Here is an 8,824-nt window from a genome sequence, read left to right on the forward strand (position 1 = left end):
AGAATATAGTAGTAAGAACTGTGTTGGCTTTGAAATTTACCTGTGTGATTTTGGGTCAGGTGAAACCCTATGCCTCATGGGAGATGGTAGACCTTGGTGGCCTGGGTCTTAATTCTAGCTCAGTCACTTACCACTTGTGGGGACTGGGGCCATTTACTTAAATTCTTTTTGGAATTGTTTTGTCATCTTTAAAATGGCGATTTTGTGTGTGTGTGTGAGGAAGATCAGCCCTAAGCTAACATCCATGCCAATCCTCCTCATTTCGCTGAGGAAAACTGGCCCTGGGCTAACATCCATGCCCATCCTCCTTCAGTCTATATGGGACGCCGCCACAGCATGGCCTGACAAGCGGTGTGTTGGTGCGCGCCCGGGATCAAAACCTGGGCTTGCCAGCAGCAGAACGCACACACTTAAGCGCTACGCCACAGGGCCGGCCCCTAAAATGGTGATTTTTGTAGTAAAGTTTAAGTTTACCTAAAGAGAGTCCTGGTTTTTCTACTTGGCTCTTGGGACATAATCTCTACCCCTTGGAATGTTTTGCCTGATAAAAGTGACTTTGTTTACCTGGGGCCTTGGGTTAGGCAGATATGAACAAGGTTATTTAGTGTACAGGCCTTGGGCCAAGACAAATAGTAACAATATGATTTAGGTGGAGGCTTTGTGTCACACAAGCAAGTGATTTATGGTCAGCAATTGGGTCACATACCAGTCAACTTCCAGAGGGTCTGCAAATATAGGCAATATTTGTATGTAATAGGCAATAAATAGGCAATTGACTGTGGAGTTTTGATAAAGACTCAGATACCAAGGCTGAAGTGAGCTTCCTTAGTTGGCAGTACTCCATGCCATCACACATCAATGCCAGGATTAATAACCTGTCCCTGGCTCCATGGGAAGAGGACAGTTGGAAGCTCTGCATTTGGACCTTTCCTAGTGTCTGCCTAATGCACTTATTCCCTTGACTGATTTTAATCTTTACCCTTTAACTGTAATAAACTGTAGCCATGAGTATAACAGCTTTTAGTGAGTTCTGTGAGTCCTTCTAGTGATTTATTGAACGTAAGGGTGGTGTTGGGGACCCCCAAACTTGCAACTGTTGTTAGAAGTGAAAGTAGTCTTGTGGTCCATTCCAAAAATTAGCAGTTGGCTAACATCACAGTTGGCATCAGAAATGGGATTTGTTAGAAGGACCCTGACTCACTAAAATATGTGGTTTGAGAAGAGGAAGGATGAGGAGGTGACTTATGATGAACTTTGTTTCCTGGATGGCCACAGGATCAACCATGGTATTGCAACTGCAGTCATGCTGTTATCAGTAACTGGAGGTAAAAGTTACCAACGGAATTTGCAAATGATGGATCCAAAACTTAAAAAAAAGGCACAATGGATGTGTAAGAAAATGCAAAATAACAAGAAACAAACTAAGTATACAATCCCTTGGTTATTGTTATCTGTAATAGCTAAAATAAATATAAAGGAAAATGGTGGGGCCAATCCTAATGCCAGGCCAGTCTCAAATTCCTGCCCATTTAAGCTACCACCACCAGCCTCGGGGCTAGCATCAATGGGAAGAATTCAACTGACAGTAAAGAAAATGTTGGAGTGGATCTTGATGCTAAGAAAGCTTGGATTCTGGCTGGTCTCAGGGCCACTATTGAAGGAAAAAGTTATGCTGAAACAACAGGTAGAGAAGAGTGATTTTTAAGAGAACAATGAAAGAGAAGGGGTAAGTCAAGGGTCTTGTCCCAGCAGAGTGGAAATCTTTGAAATGAGATGAATAAAGCAAACGTCGACTAGGACAAAACAAGCATCTTAATACAGCAGTGTCCGTGGTTGGGAGGACAGATGGGAGCCCCTCCTGGTCCCCCAACATTAAAGAATCCTAATCAAATCTCTATTTATCCTAGTTTAGAGGAATCTAAAAAGCCAGAATGCAAAGATGCCAGCGGAAAATCTGACTCCAATCTTGGAGGGTGTGGGGGTGGGCGGCAAGTAGGGGCTGCAATCTAATTAGCATAAGAATTGATGAAAGGAACAGGGTCCTTTGGTCTGACCCTGACTGAGGACCCCAAGCTATATACACATGAATGGGTAAAATTGTTACAGGGTGGAGAAGAGATTTCTCTGGGACTCAATGACACAGAGCCCCAGGCATTGTGATTCCAAAACCTGTTGATGAAGTCCTAATGGGCACTACAGTTAGATTGGGTGGATATACAAACACAATGGTTGATAGGAGTAAGGTGAATGTTTGAATGTAAATTGGACTGTTTGAACAAACTTTATAGGAAGTGGTGGTGTCTCCTTTAGCTTAATTTATTACAAGGATGAATATTTTGTCTTACTAGGAATGCTTCCCCTACATAGTATTATAAAACAGAAGGCATGCAAATCTGCCCTTCTGCTAATGTTGATTGGACATGTTAACTGGAAGCAGTACACGGGTTGTTATTTTGAAACAGCATAGAATGTCTGGTGTACAAAAAGAGATTCTCTTTTAATGAAAGCCATGCTAGAAGTTGGAGTGTTAGTACTGACGAATTCTGTACAATAGTCCTGTGTGGATCACAGACTGGGGCTTATGATAAAAGCCAGTGAGTGCCACTCAGTTATGACCACTGGGATTTTGGAACAGAAAACTTCCATTTAAGAGATAATTAGCTGGCCATTGGGCTTTGAGATTGCCCCTATGACTGAAAGACATAAAATAATCCTGAAACCTTAAATACCCATTATGTCTTGCGTGAGGGTGGAGAAACACTCTTAACGAGAAAGGAGTGCCCAGAAGAATTCCATAATAAAATGGAAATGCTTTGTGCAGGAACATGCCACTGGGGAAGTGCACTTAAGAGGTACTTACTGTATTCATAAGCAGGGCCTCTTTTCCGGTAGGGCTGACTTTGGAAATATCTGAGGAGCTGCCAGATCCTATGATCACATGGGCAATGCTATATGAACAGCTTTGTATTGATCAACAAAGAGCTGCTTGGTTTGTGGATGGCAGTTCCAAGATGAACCAACAGCATCCTGTTTGAAAGGCCATCACTCTGATTGAAGGAGGTAAAAACAAACTAACTCAGTGGGCTGAATTACATGCTGTTTGCCCCTGTATTTGGTTTTTTACAAATGGGCGGTAGCAATGAACTGCCCATATGGTCAGGTAGATGAGAAATGGAAAACTGGCCTGTTAGAGAGATCCCTGTAAGGGGCATAACCCTCTGGAAATCACTACAAGAATTTAAGGGGTACTTTAAAGTAGGGCATATCAGTCCCCAACAGAAGACCCTCTTTATAGGATTGGAAGTTGACTGGCAAGTGGATATCCTCGTGTGCTCACCTGAAGTGGCCAATTGATTCTATGGAGTGAGCAGACATGGGGAGATACAGCAATGCAGAGATGGGCTGAGTATGGACATCTTCTTCTTGTACCGCCGGAGGCATAAAATGCCAATAAGGACTATTCTGTCTGCCAGCAAGAAAGAGACTGCAGATGGCTAGGGGGCAGCCTCTCTGGGGGTGAAGATCCCATACACAGCTGGCAAGTTGGACTAAGGCTAGTAGTCCCTGGGGGCTACAAATGGGTTCTGAGAGGAACAGACACTTACTCAAGACTGGGCCTTTCATATCTGATAGTAGATGCAAATGCTTAAAATACAACAAAAGGACGGGAACAGAAGCTGTTGTACCAATTTAGACCACTGAGTTACATTTCTTCAGACCAAGGGATACACTTTAAGGCCACAGTATTCAAAAGTGGGCCAAGAGGTGTCACATCGAGTGGACATATCGTACTGCATATCATCTTCAGAGCAATGGTTTGATGGATGGGCAATGGAAACACTTGTTGTCTAAAGCACAGGTGGGGGGAATAAAGGGATGAGGGTTGGTTTACATGTCTTCACAAGTGTGTGCTCACACTCAACATAAGGAAGGCCAAGGGAGGGTCCCCATTGGATAGATTCCTCTGCTCTTCTGGGGAATCTGGGGAAGAGGGTGTTGGGGAGGATGCTGGTACAGTCATGCAGTTCTTCCCCACATCATCTCGACTTTCTTTTTTCCTGCCTGATGCAGTGGTCCAGGACCAGGGTTGCAACTCTGGGTGCTGGAAGCAGGGATGATCCCTAAGCAAATAACTATAACTAGACCTTTAAACTTTTATATCAGAATTCCCAAGGGCCTGAGGGGGTGGGTTGTACCTTCACCCCATCTGGGAAAATTGGGGTTGATGGGGAATGTAGCTGTATTGCGTAGTGGTCAAGATATCCCATTAGCCCAGTCTGGTGGCATAGCAGTTAAGTTTGCATGCTCTGCTTCGATGACTTGAGGTTCGCCGGTTCGGATCCTGGGCATGGACCTACGCACTGCTCATCAAGCCATGCTGAGATGTCATCCCACATAGAGCAACTAGAAGGATGTACAACTATGACATACAACTATCTACTGGGGCTTTGGGGAGAAAAAAGGAAAAAAGGAGGAAGACTGGTAACAGATGTTAGCTCAGGGCCAATCTTCCTCAAAAAAAAAAAAAGATATCCCATTAGCTCTGTACTAATGTAACGGGAGTGGACTGAGGGGGAGGCACTTTCTGGACTAGTGTATTTGTTTGCTAGGGCTGCCATAACAAAATATCAGACTGGGTGGTTTAAGCAATAGAAATGTATTTTCTCATGGTTCTGGAGGCTGAAAGTCCAAGATCAAGGTGTCATCAGGTTTGGTTTCTCTCTCTCTCTTTTTTTTTTTTGGTGAGGAAGATCAGCCCTGAGCTAACATCTGCCAATCCTCCTCTTTTGGCTGAGGAAGACTGGCCCTGGGCTAACATCTGTGCCCATCTTCCTCTACTTTATATGGGACGCCGCCACAGCATGGCTTGACAAGCGGTGCGTCGGTGCGCGCCTGGGATCCGAACCGGCGAACCCTGGGCCACCGCAGCGGAGCATGCGCACTTAACTGCTTGCGCCACCTGGCCTGCCCCAGGTTTGGTTTCTCTTGAGGCCTCTTTCCTTGGTTTTGCAGACAGCTGTCTTCTTACTGTGTCCTTACGTGGCCTTTTCTCTGTGTGCACATATCCCTATTGTCTCTTCCCCTTTTTATAAGGACACTGGTCATCTTGGGTTAGGACCTCGCACTTACGACTTCATTTTACCTTAATCACCTCTTTAAAGGCTCTATCTCCAAATACAGTCACATTGGAGTTAGGGTTTCAACACATGAATTTTAGGGGGCACAACTGGTATTGCCACTAAAAATCTGGACCAGTACAGTGCCTGAACCTAACATCTCTTATAAAAGTAGAAAGGTTTTAGTAAAATGATAGAGGGAGTGAAGAGGGAATAATAACTGAGGGTAAAAGAAAGAATGAATAAATGGATTATGCAATGAGTGGATCCAATATTACACTGGTGCCTCGAGAGAGACTCAGAGCAATAGAAGATAATTGTCTCAGGTCAATTGTTATAGATGCCCGAAGGGGTGAAGCCATGTATTGCCAAGACCACTCATGGTTTTGGAACCTGAAAGGTCAAATTGAAGCCTGCAAACCTCAGCGACATTGCTCTGGGACATACAGGATGATGATGGACTGGACACATTGTTAATGACTGAATGGGACTCTAACAATGTGTCAGTACTTTTTTTTTTTTTTTTTACGAGGAAGATTAGCCCTGAGCTAACATCTGTTGCCAATCTTCCTCTTTTTACTGAGGAAGATTGGTCCTGGGCTAACATCTGTGCCCATCTTCCTCTACTTTACACGTGGGATGCCTGCCACAGCATGGCTTGATAAGCTGTGTGTAGGTCTGCCCCTGGGATCTGAACCTGCTAACCATGGGCTGCCGAAGTGGAGCATGCGAACTTAGCCACTATGCCACCAGGCAGGCCCCCTGTGCCAGTATCTTTTGGCTTTTGTTTTTCATATTTCCTCTGCTGTGATGTGGTATAACACTGGCCTTGTTGATAAAAGCAAACTCCCTTATGTAAACAAGTCTTATGATAAGACTAGCGTTGATGATCAAATGTATTGGAAGCTTGAGTTAAAGCCTCCTTAGGATGTACTACTGATGTAAAATGACCTGAAGAAGAACTGGATTTAGCTAACCATCAGCTAATTTCTATACTAAACAGTTCTGGGCAAGTTAATTATAAGGTACAAATAATGGTTGATCAAGGGGGAGAAAGAGTAGTCAAATTTGTACAAAAATATGAAAATGTATTAATGGCTTTATAGAATGGATTAGTTATTTCCTTAAATCTCTCTCCACCCCACGTTGGCTCCTCAGAGTATAAGACAAAAGATGATTGTTTTGCTTTGAGAGCCTTAGCCAAAAGCCAGGAGGTGGCCTGTGTAGTAAAGAATTTAACTTTACCCAAAAGAAGGTCTGGTGTTTGCTCTTGGCTCCTGGGAAGTATCTCCAAGCCCTTGGAATGTCCTACCTGATAAAAGTGTCTTTGTTTACCTGGGGGCCTGGGGCCATCCAGACAGTAACAGTGTGATTGAAGGTGGGGGTTTTGAGCTATACTAGCTGTAATTTAGGGTGGGGACTCGGGAACTTTTGGTGATTTCATATCAGTCGACCTCTGGAGGGGATGGAGCCTGAGGTCAGCCATGTGGGCAGTCAACTGTGGAGTCCTAATAAACACTCTGGACACCAAGGCATGGGTGAGTTTCCCTGATTGGCAGTACTCAGTGTGTATTGTCACACACCAATGCCAGGAAAGTAACACTGTCCCTGATTCCAGGAAGAGAAGACAACTAGAAACTCTGCATTTGGAAATTTCCTGGTCTCTGCTCTATGTAATTCTTCCCTTGGCTGATTTTAATTTGTGTCCTATAGCTGTAATAATCTATAACCGTGAGTATAACAGCCTTCGATGAGTTCTGTGAGTCTCTCTGGCAAATTACCAAACTTAAGGGTGGTCTTGGGGACCCCCTAACTTGCAATTGGTTTTAGAAGTGAGGGTAATCTTGTGGGCTATTCCCTAACTTGGCAGTTAGCTAATTTTGCATGAGACTGTTAATGGAATTGGTGTAACTATTCAATAATTTATCATAATAAAGAAGAAACAGTTTCTTTGAGGCTCTTCTGGTTTTCACTAACAGTTTCCTCAAAGGCTTTCCAGGTTTGCCTACTCCCTTATTTTTATGGCAGCACCCCAGTTCCATTTGTCAAAACTCATGAAATTTCATACTTAAAAGCAGTACATTTTATTTTATGTATGTCATGCCACAATAAAATTGATTTAAATGATACAGGGTGTGGACAGTCAACTATGGAGTCCTAATAAAGACTCTGGACACCAAGGCATGGGTGAGTTTCCCTGATTAGCAGTACTCAGTGTGTACTGTCACACACCCATGCCAAAATAACTACACAAAAAAACTACACAAAAATAACTACAATTAATATGTTGAAAGACATCAAAGAGATTTCAGTTTTGGCAAAGAATGGAAACTCCTGTAAGATGAAAAATATCCAAATGGTATTGTTACCACGCAAAATTGGGGTTCTCTTGCCGGATGAACACAAAAAAACAATTATGGCACCAGCTTTGGGGAAGAGAAATCAGCTTTATTATGTGAGATTGATCTGCACGGAGACAGGGTGTATGCCCTCAGGTCTGTCTCCCTGATTCAGGATTTGGGGCAAAATTTAAGAGGTTAGGTAGAACAGACTGGCACATGGAAACTCTGGTGGGACAGGTTTTGATTGGTGGGCTTCTAAACATTTATGGCAGAGTTCTAAACATTTATGATGAGGTTCTAAACTTTTATGATAGGGTTCTATACATTTATGATGAGGTGGGGAAGGAATTTCAACACCAGGTCTTCCTGAATGAGGGACCCCTTGCTTCTGATAAGAGTCCTAGTTTTAAGTTCTGGTCATGTCTCGGTCCTTTCATTCTGTAGGGAGGAGAATCTTTGGTTCTGAGGTCATTTCAGGTCAATATTTCTTCTTCTGTGCATGCTCTGGCTACATGACTTTGTAAATTTTCTGAAAAGCAATTCTTAATCTCTCTGTTGATAAGAGATGGAGTCAGTTGAACTGGTCCTGGAGGGCCTGCAGTTACAAATCCCCCCATTTTGTTGTTCATTCCTCAGTCTTGAGGGATATAGGGTAATGACTGCTCTAACTTCTTTCTGCTGATAAGGGGCGTAGGTTGTTCCACCTCATTGAACCAGTCTCTTAGTAAGATGATGATGCATGTGGGCTTCCAAAGTTAGGCCTATATTATGTAAGCAAGTAACCAGGTATTTAATAAGGAGTATTTCTAGAGAAACAGAAAAACAAGGTTAAAGGTTAGAGCAAATTATAAACCAGTTTCTGAGCCCAGGGGGCAGCTAGTCAAAAGGTTTCTAGATGTCAGGGTTGTAGCATCTTTTGCAGTTTGAAATGTCTTTGATGATGTCATCAGGTGTTCAAGTATCTTTCTGAGTGGCTTACACAGCAACAGGCATGAATCTTTCAAGTTTATGTCAAGTTGTTCAGCTTCACTTTGTAGGACTTCAGGAAAAAGAGTGGTTTCAGTTCTCAATGATTCCAAATGAAAATGACAGAAAAAATTGAAAACATTAGTTTGGGGATTTTTAGCCAGATATTTCAGGAGACTAGAAGAATTCATGATCCAGTCCAATTTACAGATATAAAAGAAAACTTCAAAGACAATTATCAGAACTAGAATCTAATATCCATGAATGTATACTATAGTTTCTATTGAAACATAATTTTTCTCTCTAAAATCACCTTAATTTTTACGAAAGATAGCCAAATTAGGACTAATTGGTTGGCAAAATAAGTCTAGTTTCAATAAACTTGACCCAATTATTTAC

General features: G+C 42.7%; 1 long non-coding RNA gene across 1 annotated transcript in view; it reads left to right on the forward strand.

The window, feature by feature from the left end:
- Positions 1 to 8,824, forward strand: part of LOC131396773 (uncharacterized) — a 49,036-nt gene that overhangs the window by 2,431 nt on the left and 37,781 nt on the right. The gene's annotated exons all lie outside the window — the stretch shown is intronic.

This window comes from Diceros bicornis, chromosome 34, assembly GCF_020826845.1.
Source record: "Diceros bicornis minor isolate mBicDic1 chromosome 34, mDicBic1.mat.cur, whole genome shotgun sequence".
In the NCBI taxonomy this organism is placed as follows: Eukaryota; Metazoa; Chordata; class Mammalia; order Perissodactyla; family Rhinocerotidae; genus Diceros; species Diceros bicornis.